The sequence below is a fragment of the Schistocerca piceifrons genome, chromosome 2, assembly GCF_021461385.2.
Source record: "Schistocerca piceifrons isolate TAMUIC-IGC-003096 chromosome 2, iqSchPice1.1, whole genome shotgun sequence".
NCBI lineage: Eukaryota > Metazoa > Arthropoda > Insecta > Orthoptera > Acrididae > Schistocerca > Schistocerca piceifrons.
In genome coordinates, this window is record NC_060139.1 from 379,951,520 (window position 1) to 379,966,544 (window position 15,025).

Genomic DNA, 15,025 nt, shown 5'->3' on the forward strand with positions numbered 1-15,025 from the left:
TCTAAGTTCTAGGGGACTGATGACCTCAGATGTTAAGTCCCATAGTGCTCAGAGCCATTTGAACCACTTGAACCAATTCATGTGTCTAATTTCAAAAATTCATAAGTGAAAACTAATGAAAGTAATATGTTAATTATGTAGGCCTAATGGATATTAACGAAGTATACAATGCCTGATTTTGACGCTGAGAATAATATTCACATAAAAAATATAAATAGTTGAACAACTAAACCATAATTAGTTTTATATAATGTATAAATAGTGACCTGCACAAAGTAGAGAAAAGTTGCACATCATTTGTAGAATATTTGCCAGTTTAAAAATGTCCATCTCTGGTAGATGAAGGGACAAGATGTTTCACTGTACAGTTACTTTCTTTTCTTGAATTCCTTTCACTACTCCAGAAGTCTTGACCTGCAATACACATGGTTAGCTCAGTCAATTTACAGTTGTGCAACAAATTTTTATAATCATATAAAGGAAGACAAAACAACCAAAAGGAGTGAGACATTTGTTAGTCTATAGTTTCCCCTTGCTTAGAGTACCATCAGAGCAAGACCATGTTGACTAATATTACAACACCAGATGAGTCAATCATCCAGACTACTGAAAAGGCTTCTGCCCCTATTCACAAAACAAAGGTTACTCTGGTCTCACCACAGACATTGCTCCATTCTTGTCACAACTGCAGTACAACTATCTGTATCATTGAGACATGCAAGCCATCCTGTCTTGGTAAGTTCCATGGTTGAAGGAGGGGAAGGGAGGGAGGGGGGGGGGCTTCCAATAGGAGAGTGATTTTTAAAGCATTGTAGAGTTCAAACCAATCTTAGGATTTTAGCACTCACCCATTGAGCTACTGAATCATCTCTTCATTTGTAAGTCCTAAATGCTTCCTCAATTTCTTTGTCCATGGTTCTGCTGCAGCTATTTGAGTACAGTATGAAGTGTCCAGTAAGCCCAGCATCAGTGTGGTATGTCATACATCGGCCTGTGGGGATATTGACAGCAACATGCATTGCTGGTGAATGAAGGGTGGCCTATTTTTGGATGGAGCGAAATGTTCGGTGTGTTCTGTGTCATGATTGAATGTGGACATGTTGTTATATAGTACTTTGTAAATACATCTTTCATGCAACTAATCATGTCAACTATGAGGGTGAGTCTCAAATGAAAACCTTAAATTTGTAATAAGAAATCGAAATTTCGCGCTGTTATCCTGTAAGTTGGTAAGCGTGCTACAAACAGTGAGCAGAATGGCCTGTAGGTGGCAGCATAGTGCAGATGCACACATGCCATCGCAGTATCAGTATAAAGATGGCCAACCCACTTGCGACTTGCACCAGGGAAGAACAGTGTTCTGTTATTTGGTTTTTGTGTAGTGAAGGTGTGAAACCTGTTGAAATTCATTGACAAATGAAGGTTCAGTACGGTGATGTATGTTTGTCACAGCAGAAAGTCTATGAATGGAGTAGGAAGTTCACAAACGGTGTGATTTCAGTGGAAGATGCTCCTCATCCAGGTCAGGCACAACGAGTTGTGACTCCACAGAACATTGCAGCAGTTGAAGCCATTGTGAAGGAAAACTGCTGAGTGACACTGAATGACATTGCAGCATGTTTACAGATTAATCATGGGTCTGCACACCACATTGTGCATGATTTTCTCCAGTTTCACAAAGTGTCTGCAAGATGGGTGCCACGGCAGCTGACTCCTGAAATGAGAGAATGACGTGTTGATGCTTGTGAAGAACTTCTTCAGCGCTTTGAACGAGAAGGTGATGGCTTCCTTGCAAGAATCGTTACTGGGGATGAAATCTGGGTTCACTTCCATGAACCGAAAATGAAGAGAGTGAGCAAGGAATGGCACTATTCTTCATCACCAAAACCAAAGAAGTTTCAAACAGAACCATCAGCAGGGATGGATATGCTGACTATCTTTTGGGATGAAAAAGGCATCATTTTGGACTATTACATGCCTAGAGGGACCACTGTCACCAGTGCATCATACGCAGATCTCCTAAAAAATCATCTGTGGCCTGCATTCAAATCAAAGTGATGTGGATTACTGTCAGCAGGTGTTCTTTTGCAACATGATGATGCAAGGCCCCATACTGCCCGTACAACAGTTGCAACAATCACAGACCTGCATTTTGAGTGTCTTCCTCATCCACCATACTCACCAGACCTTGCCCCAAATGATTTCCATATGTTTGGGCCGCTCAAAGACGCAATGGGATGAAAGAAGTTCCGTTCTGATGAAGAGGTATGCCACGCTGTGCGTCAGTGATTGTGCAGACTACCAAAAGAATTTTTTTGTAAAGGAATTTATGCACATTGTAAGTGCTGGAGGACTTGCATTGAGTGTGGGGGAGATTATGTTGAAAACTGATACAGCTTTGTACCACTTCTGCACAATAAATAGTATTTAAAGAAATATTTAAGGTTTTCATTTGACTCATCCTTATACATTATTAGGACGTTCCTTACGACCCAACACGGAATTTCCATTCAAGCCAAACAACTAAGACAGTTTATGTCTGATGTCTAGAGTATTAATGTCACATCTGTTAGAAATAACAAACCAAGTCAGCTGTTGCTGAACTGTGTCTGGAACCCATTACTCCATGAACTGCAATACTTCAAAAATCCCAGCACAGGCACTTATGTTCTGAGACTATATCATCAGAAAAGTTATTGAGATTAGGTTGCCAGAAAACCTTATCAACAGAGATGTGGGGTACAAGTTCAGAAAGTCCTTGGATTAAATCTTACTGTGTTAAAAATTTTAATACTCTGGATTGCAATAAAATACAATTACAACCTGATGATTATTGGGTTTGAATGACTAGCAACTGTCCTCAGATCTATGAAAATAAACAGAAAATTGCCTTTCACTTACTGTGAACACTTAACAGTCTTCAAAGAACAAACACTATTTACATAAATATTAATGTAAAAATAGTAATAAGCCCACCATGCTTAATAAAGAATCAGTACCCAAGTGCAATGTTGGGTACAACACCATTGTTACTAAGTGTAACTTGTCAATAGTATACAGTTGGTCAGAGCATGACTATTAACATATAAAACAAGCAGAAGGTTAATCTCTGTGCATGGTTGCCTGTGCCCAACTTGGTTTGCCAGCTATAACAGACAGGTGGTGCACAAGTATACACAGTTACAGTTTTAAGAAACAAAAGGGTAAGTCAAACATTATCCGCAATTTACTTATATTTTTGTTTATTCTGGTAGTACTGTCATTTTACACTGATGACACATGCTTTGTTTATTTGTTGTTATATCTTTGCAATTTTCAAGCTGTTAGGTTGCTTTCATTATCACTGCCGTGCTGTTAATCATGGCTGCTCTGCTGTCTATTTGCACCAAAGAAGAGCAACATTCAGTGATCAGTTTTTTGTGGTTGGAAGGCATATGAGGGGCCAAAATTCATCAGAGACTTTTGGTACAGTGTGGTAACAGTGTTTTGTCACAACAGAGTCTATGAATGTATTTAAAAATTCTGAAATGGTCGCACAAGTGTTATATATGATGAAGGAGCTGGACCACCGTTTACCACCACAAATGAAGAAACCATTGTGCATTCACATGAAGTGATTCTCTTAGAGAGATGATTAACTATTGACAAAGTGGCACATTGTCTGCAAATTAGTCATGGTTCTGCCTATGAAATTATCCACAACAGACTTGGGTTTCATAAAGTTTGTGCAAGATGGGTTCCAAAACAACTCACACAGTTGCATAAAGAAATGCGCTTGGGCATCTGCAAAAAGCATTTGGATCACTATGGTAATGAAGGGGGCAACTTCTTAGAGAGGATCAGTACTGATGACGAAACATGGATCCATCATTACAAGCTGGAGAGTAAACGGCAGAGTACAGAATGGAAACATCCAAATTTGCCATGCAAGAAACAGTTCAAGACCCAACCATCTGCAGGAATGCTGATACTTATGGTTTTTTGGGATGCACAAGGTTCAGTACTGAAACGTTATGGGGAAAAGGGCACAACAATAAACAGTGTACAATGCAGTGAGATGCATACTGCCTGGCTAAAGCCTGCAATTCGAAGCAAATGCCGAGGATTGCTGTCAAAAGGTGTTGTGTTGTTGCATGACAATGCCTGTCAACATACTGCTGCCCAAACTGCTGAAACTCTCGAGAAACTAAAATTTGAAGTACTGGATCATTCTTCATATAGTCCCAATCTTGCCCCTTCTGACTATCACTTTTTTGGACCACCCAAACAGGCATTAAGAGGCTGTCGATTTGACTTCGGCAAAGCAATGAAAGAAGCGGCACATTCCTGGCTTGCAGCTCAACCGAGAACCTTTCTTTATGAGGGCATCAGGAAGCTTGTACAATGATGGACCAAGTACATTGAAATGCAAGGAGACTATGTCAAAAAAATGATGTTCTTGTAAGTTTTCTATTTGATAAAAAATAAATTTTATAACTACGTTGCTAACAATAATTGACTTACCCTCATAGAAATAATTATTAACTTAATGACAACATGTATAAAATATAATTGAAACAAATGTGAAAATATACATGAAAATGGTAATTGTAGTATAAACATAAAATTCAAAATATCTGTGCCAAGAATACATAAGAACAAATATTTATTATCAGATGGTAGCTACTAAAACAGGTTAAAACCAACAAATGTAATTTCTATATTAAATAAAATGAATATTGACAACAAGAGTGCTTTGATCTAATATTAAAGTTGTTGTTAAAGGCCAATAGTCAGTCAGTGCTCAGTCACTGTGGCTGAGGCATTGCCTTACAGCAGGTATGTGAAGCAGAGCTGATGTCAATGCACAGGCATAGAGGGCCTCAGGGAATACAGCCAGTTCATGCTGACAGTCCTCTATTTGGAACAAATTCAAGATCCATCCATCAGCAAACCAGTGCCATTAAAACACCGAGCTTGCATCCTTAAAGCAGGTCATTAAAAATATTAAAATAATAGTACTGACAGAGTTCACCTTACTCACTGAGTATTATTTTAGGACAATTATTCTTTTTACTGCAAAGTTCTGTTTCTTCCAATACACTGAGCAACCAGCCCTTTCCTGGAAACTATTATTTTAATATTATTGATGATCTACTTTACATGGTCACAGCTTGGTGTTTTAACGGTGCTGGTATGCCGATAGATGATCTTGAATGTGTTCTGCATGGAGGACTGTCAGCACGGAGTCAACACCTTCCCAGAGACCTCCTACATCGGCATGACTACCACAAAATTATCAATTAGAATGAATGGGCATAGGCAGAGGGTGTATACTGACAACTCACAATATCCTGTTACAGAGCATGCTCTACAACATGACATTAGTGACCTCAGCACCTGTTTCACCACAGACACCAGACACCAGTTACTCATCAGAACTCCGCAGGTGGAAACTGGCACTACAACATGTCCTTCATTCTCACCATCCATCTGACCTTAATTTACATTTATTTCTTGTGCCTCAGCATTTCTTCACTGTAGCTACTCTTTGCTTCACTCTGTTTTAGCTTTCTACATCTTTCATTTTCTGATCTGTTTGTTTTTCACCGCCACCCTCCCACCTCTGTTATGGTCAATGCACTTAGCTTTTCACTCTTATTAGCTCATGCATGATGTTTAGGCAGTAATCCCTGTCTGAATATTACCCTGTCTTCCACCTTTAAGCTCTCAGGTTTTCAAGTCTTATCCAGTGCAGTCCCTAACAACCAGTCTTTCCTTCTCATCCCGTATAGTAAGCCTCCCCTGCCCTGTGGTTCTGAGTGACTTTCCCAAAATCCACCCCTTTTTCCTAGATCTCTCCAGTTCTTTTCCTTCACCCCTCTTCCTTCCCCTTCTGCCCTTCTGCCTGAAGAAGGAGCCACTGGCTCCGAAAGCTTTGCAATTAAAACAGTCTTCTATGTGTGTGTTCTGCTGCTGCTGCTTGGTGAATAGATTTTTTATCTATCCAATTTAATACTTTTGTCAATAATTGATTCATTTCATTGTTATATTGTCTTTATATGCTGTTTCACATGATTTGTATGGTACTGGTAAAGGGAAAAATGAAATGTGTGATACACAATGAGTATGATTAATATTACTTTACACTACTGGTCTTGCCATCAAGCTGCTGAGTGTCTGGTAGACTATTAGGAAGAAGTATCAAATGCTTTCACCTGAAAGAGTTCTACATTGTGCTACACACACTACTAAAAAGTGGTTTTAAATGGACTGCATAAACATACCGTGTTATGTTATTGAAAATGTCTTATTCAAAGACATATTGAATAATAAATAGAAAAGATTGTCTGAGTGATGTGAGTCACAGCAATTTTTGAAGTAATTTAGTCAATATTTGGGTCAGACACAGATATTCTTATTTTTTTGTTTTCACATTTTGCTTTGATATAGGCACATAACATCAGTGCCATACTTGTTAACTTACACTTCATTTCATTTGTTTGTTGATAGATGCATTTGTATGCATAATTTTCACCTTTATCATGTTTTGAGAGCTGTGAAATTGCAACACTTACTTGAATAATTTATGGGAGATCACAGAGGTATTGAAATGCAAGTCTGCTATTGATCCATGATGTTGTAGGAATACTCACACTACATAAGAGAACATGTATGCATAGTTGCGCTAATTTCCACTGAACTTTGTTATGCAGCACAACACAAACCATCAGTTCATGTCAAGAGGGAAATGAAATGCTGGAAACATTAGTCCAAAGATACTAGGCCTGAAGATAATGCATGTGGTGTCCTGTCAATTACTGATTCTCACTCCCACACAGCTCCCTCCCCCCTTCCCCTCCTCCCCCTCCCCCCCGCAAAGTTCGAAACACCAGTTACGACAGGTTACTTAAACTTCACCTCCCAATCCACATGAGTGTAAATGTTAGACAGGCAGGTGCTGTTGGAGGTTTCCACTGATGCATTTCAGTACCGGAGTGTGAAACTCGGGTGGGTCACAACTGTGTGGCTTTGGTGGGGTTATTGGCTTGATGTGAGATGTGCATGAAGCTGGCTGTGATGTGGTTGGTGGTGCTAGCAGTGCCCAAGTGGATTCTATGCACTCGTTGGAGACTTTGATCAGCTTTCCCTGGAGGAGGAGTACACTATGTGTGTCGCATTGCAGTACTTGGCTCAGGCCATTCTGCAGTAGCTGCAGAGGGTGGCATACGAGGTACATACGAAACATGACATGTGAATGACTATTGAGAGCCTTGAACATGAAAGCTGGGTGAGTGCCAAGCTGTGACATCAAAGCTGCACAAAGTGTTTCTGCATGCTTTCTGATTTGTTGCAAGAGGCAATGTAGCTGCACCTTGTCCATGATGGCACAGGTGCAAAAAATTCTGCTGGACACATAATGGTTCCTTGTACACTAACTCTGTTGACAAACAGTCACTGCTAGTTTTTAAGACAGTCTATAAACCTAATAAAACCATGTAATGCTTGAGTCCACAAGTCTTTGTGGCACATGGGGGCAGCCTTATGGTGCAGTGCCACCTTTCCATCAAGATGTTGCTGGCTGGGTGGAAGCTGGTTCTCCAGTTATGCAGGAAACTGCAGAGTTTTGACAACTGGTGGAACAGTATGTACTCCGCAGAAATGTCTCTGATTGGCATGGCCTCACCCACCTTCTGCAATGATCCGCTGCCATAAACAAATACCTATAGCCTTCAGAAGGGCAGAGAGGTCTGACCAAATCAACGTGGACATGCCTGAAACGTATGGCAGAAGTTGGAAATTGTACTACTGGAACATGCGCATGGCATCCTACTTTGCTGCACTGGAACTGACAGCAGGTGCGGGCTCACTTCTGTGTGTCTTGACTGACGACCAAATGAAATGGCCCATTATCAACCTCATCGAGGTGGTGGTTCCTGTGTGCACTAGGTTGTGAATGCCATTGAATAATTTTTGTTGCAACTGAGGAGTAATGTAAGGGTGTGGCCTAGCAGTAGCAATGCACCTCAGATGGGCTGCAGGGTGCATCCATAAATTACAAACATAGGCCAGTGGAAGAGTCTGTCAACAAGGACTGTAGCTCTGAATCTAAGGTTTGAGCACCTGCAAGTGCAGAATAATCCCACATTGGAGCTTTCCTGTTGACATGTGAAAAATAGTCTGGCACAATATTGTTTGCCCCATGGGTGTGGTGCACATCTGAAGAAAATTGGCACATCCACTCAATTTGGCGGGACTGCCAAGGAGATAAATATTGTGAGAGGTCTGCGCTTGATGAAGGGGTGGAAATGCTTGATGCTCTCGTACTCCATGAGGAGTTCCCTATCATATGCACTCCAGTGGCTGCGTATAGCTTCTGAGACAAAAAAAAAACCTAGTGATTGCCAATGTCTTTTCACCTTCTGATAGAGTGCTACATCTACTGCGAACTGGCTTACATCCACTACTAAGGCTAGATGAGCATCTGGTGCAGGGTGTGTGAGATCCACCATGTGACACAGGCAGTTTAGTAGCTTTGTGAAAGCTGACTCCATCTCAGTTGTCGTTGGAGCCACGTGCTTGCCATTTTTGTCATATCCAGCCAATGAATTGTTTAGCAGTGTCTGGTGGTGGCCATTCTGAGGAGGTGCTCAGTAAAAGTTTATCTTCCCCATGAATCACATGAGTTCCTGATAGTTTTGAGGTCGAGGGAGTGTACACAACAACTCCAATCTGTCTGGCAGTGGAAAAATGCCCTGAACTGACACTGTAACCTAAGAAGGTCACCACTCGTTTCCTGAACATGCACTTGTCCTCATTAAGTGTTATTCTATGATCACTAAGCCTGTTTCGCACCTCATTATCATGCTTCTTGTGTTACCAAGCATTTCTAATACCATCAAAGTATGTAAAACAATAAGGTAACCCTCTTAGTATGCTGTCAAAAAATCTCTGCCAAGTTTGGGCAACAGTTTTGAGCCAAATTGGAATTACCAAAAAATCAAACAGCCTGAATGGGGTTGTCACTGCCATTTTTAGATACATCATGGTTGGCAATTGGAATCTGGTTGTAAGCCTTACAGTAATCCGACACACTGGATATGGTTGCCTCAGCTAGTGAATGAGTGAAGTCTTGTATGTAGGGATTTCAGGCATACAGCGTGCAATAGTCACTGCATTGGCATAATGAACCATTTTTCTTGTGGATGAGGTGTAGTGGGGAGGATGATAGACTGTTAGATGGTTGGGTGATTTCTTCTTGTAACATCTAATTGAAAATAGCCTACTGTTTGCATAGGCAATCTGGAGTGAGTTTGTGAACAGGAGTCTGGTGGGCCTAGAGTTGACCAAATGTGTTGCACCACCTTGTGCCTAACCACATCCCTTTTTGTTCCATGCCACTGTGGCTCAGATGCTACCACTGCAGGGGAAGTCACAGGAGACAGCTGCTGTGCCATCAGTGATTTTAACGTCATTTGAGCTGTCTGGAGATCAGACTCCTTCTTCAGTGTGGTAGTCTTCAGCCCATTGTTTTCTGTGTGTAGCTTGTTAGACATGCCCCTGTCTGCATCAATGTACTCCTCCAAACTAAGGGTGGTAGCTTGCAAATTGCAGTGATAATGCTCCCACTGCTTCTGTCATCCACTAAAGTACACACACTGAGACTGTCTACCCTCTGGCATGCATGACATGTTAGTTGCCCCTGTGTTCCATGGATAATGTGGTTGTCAGTAGAATGGACAAGGCATGCATTGTGTAACTCCATGGTCAATGTGTGTTTTGTCAGGAAATTGGCACCCAATAAAGGTTGGTAAATATTGGCCAGCATGAAGGTTGTTGTATTTCTCTGTGAGTCCAATGTCAATCACCAGTGTTTTTCATCCATATGTTTGAATGGCAGAGTCATTGACTGCTTTTAGTTGCAGAACTTCTGTGTGCCTGCCCATGGGGAAGGAATTAATGTATGGTGCTGACAACTGATCCAGTGTTAATAAAAAACGTCCACCCCAAAGAGCGATCAGGGATGAACAGCCTTCTTGAAGCTGCAACTGTTGAAGTTGATCTGCATAATGTAGGCTCCCACTGAGGCAGCAGTCTTATCTTGCTGTGCTGCAAGTTTAGGCACAGGTTGTGTTCATCACAGTCAGCTGTGCCTAAGGCAGGCTGTGAGAGATGTTTGGGCATGAACATGGAACCCTGAAATTGGTAGCATGCGAGCCAAAACACTCGAGGAACCAACAATAAGCAGTTTAGTTGTTTAGTGTTGCAGAGCCTGCATTGTGTGGCAAGATTATGTGCGTGTGTCCTCTGTTGTAATGTCATGTTGCTGTAAGCACTGCAGCTGGGCCGTCAGCTGATCGGTGGTGGGTGGAGGGATCAGTGATCGTCAGGCGGTCACAGCAGTGCAGGATAGGGCAGCTGATTCAGCTGGATTTGCCCGCACTTGTAGGGGTTCGTTAGCCATGATGGTTGCAGTGGCAGCCTCCATGGTGTGTGAGTCAAGCAGGGCATGTGCTCTTTTGGACACCTGCAGAGGTCACTTAATGGGCAACTCTTGTGCACTATCAAGGTTAAGGGCACCTATGAAGGTAACTACGGTTGCCAACTGTGTGAAAGTAAGGTGTCTGATACCACACGGGGGTCCACCATTGCATGCTAGTGTTTCCAAAAGTCTGAAGGTGACCTGTCACAGCACTTCTTATGGTACAGAAGATTGTTAATCACTGATGTATAGGTTTTGTGCAGTGAGAGATTAGCACCAGCTTGAGGGTGACGTAAGCTTTAAGTGGAGAAGCTGTTCAAAATCGTCTACAATTTTTTGCTACATGAACATATTTTCCATAACTGTGAATCACATCTACGAGTATTTGAGAATGAATGGCAGGGCACAAATTTGCAATCCCAAAGTGGATGGGCCATGAGAACCAGCAAGTAATAAATTCGTAGCTCACGGAAGCAGCACTGACAGTGGTGATGGAAAATCAACATGTTCACATTTGGCTTGATTTCACTGTGTTCTGTAGGCTGGTTGTGTGCAGCAATATTTTGTGGCAGTGTTGTGATAAATGACAGTATGACTTGTGTGGTTGGAAATGTAATGTCATGTACAGATCCGGTTTGAGACACAGGATCCCCTGTCATGTTGAATTGGGGGGTTTCTTGTATCATGTAAAGTTCCTTCTTGATGTTGCAGATGGCACTGTCAATGTCACAGAGAAAGTTTTGTGCAGATGACCTGGGAGATAACAGGTGCTGAAATGCAAGTCTACTATTGAGTCCTGGTATTTTAGGGGTACTTGCACTACATAAAAGAACATGTATGTGTACTTGTGCTAATTTCCACTGAACTTTATCACACTGCATAACAGAAAACAAGAGTTCACATCAGACAGAAATGAAACACTGAAAATATTAGTCCAAAGAAACTAGTCCCAAAGATAATGTACATGGTGTCCTGTCAACTATCTACTTCAGTCCAACAATGTACAGTCTACACTTTCTGCATGTTATGTCAAAAGAACATTTGTAATGCAGACACAATGAATGCTATTTGCACAGTACATTTAAAGGGATTTGAAAGGAGGGTACTTTGGATGAGTTATGGTAAAGGTTATTTGTTGCCCTACTGTAATGTAACTTTGTTGGATCAGAAAAGAAGTTGGTTGAAAAGAATTTACATATAAGCTATTACTTGTAGAGGCATATCTGACTGGATTAATAACTGATAATTATATAATTTTCACACTGAACATATTGATTTTTCATTATATGAAGTTGTATTACATATTTATGTGAGGAGTACTAGCACAAAAGCATGTGCCTGCACAATGTTTCCTTGTGCTGAACAAAAAAATTATTACTCAATATCTTGATATTTTATGAGTTATGCACTACTTTGCAGAGAAAGAAAGTGTAATGTCAAAATGAATATAAAATCATGCAAAGAAAATGAAAATAATTTATATAAATGAAAACACCAACTAATTACCATGTTATTTACACACTTTGGCCTTGGATGTGATAGCTGAGGATGTACATATTATCCACAAATGTCATGTAGGGAAGTCACGCACTCATATTGCTACAACTGACCAAAACTTATCTTGCTAGAAAGCTGCTGTCTATGAAATCATATTTGTGTAAAGATAATTAAATTTGCAACTATTTATTATAACCCCTATATCTGAGTATTTGAGCATCAAATGTGTATAGATCTTTCCTGTTCCATTTCTTTATACACTATGTCATGTATGTTGGAGTGATGAATAGTGGTTAAAATTCAACTGCATGTATTTGCAGAAATTACTGAGTAGATTAGAGACTGTCAGCCTGGGAGCACCGGCGAATATAAAGAGACTGGAAGAAGGTATTACCACAAATTGACTGAAGTCTTCTCAAGCAGTGAGACTAGTATATAACATTTAAGAATGGATAATGCTTTTTTAATAACTATGTGAAATTGATTCTTTTATTTCTTTTTAAAATCACATAGAACTGTATAAGTCTTAAATATGAATCTTTCTGTTAAGTTATACTTTGATCATATAATCATAGTTACTAGATATTTGATCTGCTATACTAATTGTCCCATTTTATGTCCACTGGAGTCAACCGCATGCTGTACTGAATGGTAGCTTTTGGGGAATTTTATATTATGATTATGGATGACATAACCAGTAATTATTAAAATAATACATAAGGAATGGCAAATCAGCCATCAGACTCTCAGTTTTCTGACAGTTTTGTAACCATATTACATCATAACCGTGTAATTCTGAAAGAGAAATGTCATATCAACCGGAATTTCTTGAATTTTCTCTTGGCACTACCACATCATTAGCTACACTGTCAAGCACTCAGAAAGTTGCAGCAAATTCTGGTGTTTTTTTTTACTGCCACTGCAACATTAGAAACAAAGATGAATATTTACTATTAATTTTTACATTCTGTAACATTTCAATTGAAACAGTTCCAGGGGTTTCAGATGAGCTTTTTACCTGTGGTTTTGCTCACATATGCAAATGTCAAATGTATGTCACACATATTTAACATAATTACATAACATGTATTTGTACACATACTTCACCTTGGAGTTTCGTTTTCATGCAGTACAGTGTTTATGATATTGTATCTCCTGAACTATGTGCTATACAGTGATAAAATACTGCAGGTACGTCCAGTGGTAATGTGCTGTGAAATGTACTGTGACTATATTTAGTAATAAACAAGCAATAAATTCAAACATCATTTGTGGCATTGATACTTCTGATGCCACAGAGTAGGTGCAAGCTCATAGGTTGGCACTTTGAGAGTGGATGAATTACGCCGACCACAGCACCCTCTAGCCAACACTGTGGAGCTCAACGAGCACCACTCTGAAAGAATTTGTAGTGTGCAGCTACCATATTTACACTGTCACAGAAGTGGGAGTTCAGTGCATCAATCACTTCTGCATAAGTTTTAGTCTCTGAGCAGGTGGTGGGGAACAATTTTACGAGCACACAGTATAACACTACACCCACATTGGCAATGAAAAAGACAAGCCGCTCTGTACCTGGTATGTTGTATGTGGCAAAGTGTGCTTCAAGCTGGGTGGCAATGTATTCTGGCCAGTGTTCAACGTCTGGATGGTGGCACAAAATAGCGGACACTGGTGCATCTGTTTCTTTACTGAACAGATCAATGTATCACTTGCTTGGTTTGCCCCCCTTCGTCGTTCACGTTCCATGCTGATTGCATTTATTGGACAGGAAATCTCAGTGCTCAGCATGTGTAGTTTGCAAGCCACATATGGTGCAATGACAGGGACAGTGTCTTTTCATGTGCTCCGCTCTAGTGATGCTACGAACATTTTTGGCATGGACGCATTTGAACTTTTTGGCCTCTCAATTCAAGACAACGTACTCTGCTTCAATGCTAGTGACCATGGAGACAGTGTTGCTGCACTATGCAATAACTTTACTCCACTCTTTTCTGATGGCCTTGGTTGTGCCACGGACTTTGCAGCACTTGTTGAAGTTAAAGGCAATGCCATGCCTATTTCCCGGCGTGCACGCCCGGCACCGCACACACTGCATGACACCATTGCTGCTGAACCCAAGCATTTGCAAGACAGTGGTGTCATTGAACCTGTTTCTGCTTCACAATGGGCTTCGCCTATAGTGTGTGTGAAGAAACCAAATGGTTGTCTCCGTATTTGTGCTGACTTTACGTCTACAGTAAATCTCCAGACAGTGGTCATTACATTTCCCTTACCGTGCCCTGAAGACATTTTTGATAAGCTTGGTGCGGGAAAATTCTTTTGCACGATTGGCTTGTGGGACACATACTTTCAATTTCCGCTCAATGAACAGTCGCAGAGCTATTTTGTAATCAACACCCACTTTAGTTTGTTCAAGTTTCGCCGACTTCCGTTCGATAGTGCTTCAGCTCCCGATATTTTTCAGGCTTACTTGCAACAGTTGTGTGCCACTGTCCCTGGTTGTTCCAATTATCTGGATGACATAGTTGTGTCAGGTTGAACCCCTGATGAACATTTGCACAACTTGCCTGCCTTATTTACTGTACTTTTGCAGGCAGGATTCAAGTGTAACAGAGACAGGTGCAATTTTTTTCAAACTGAGATTCAGTATTTAGGACATGTGATTAACAGAGTATCCACCCCTCACTGTCATATCTCTGTGTGATTAGAGACTTGCTAGCACCCAGGATCTTGAAAGAACTACAGTCTGTGTTGGGCAAAATTGCATATTATGTTCAGCTTATACCAAATGCAGCACAGATTGCAGCATCTTTGCATCGCCTTAGGTGTCAGAACGTTCCTTTTGTTTGGTCTTTGAAATGTGACGCTGCTTTCCACAAGCTCAAATCTGCTTTGTTGAGTGATCACTGTTTGATTCTTTTTGATCCCTCCAAACCAGTTGTTTTGGTTGCCGATGCATCTTCTCACGGCATTGGAGCAGTTCTCTCACACCGCATTAATTCTGTTGATCACCCGATCGCTTTTGCATCTAAGTTGCTCAGTTCTGCCCAGCAAAACTATTCT

The 15,025-nt window shown here is 40.8% G+C and overlaps 1 protein-coding gene across 1 annotated transcript in view; it reads right to left on the reverse strand.

Annotated features, from left to right (window-relative positions):
* LOC124775412 (agrin-like) overlaps positions 1 to 15,025 on the reverse strand; it is a 187,581-nt gene that overhangs the window by 16,308 nt on the left and 156,248 nt on the right. Inside the window, exon 12 of the mRNA XM_047250245.1 lies at positions 267 to 414. The gene's annotated coding sequence lies outside the window, so the exon portion shown is untranslated. The remainder of the gene's footprint in view (positions 1 to 266; positions 415 to 15,025) is intronic.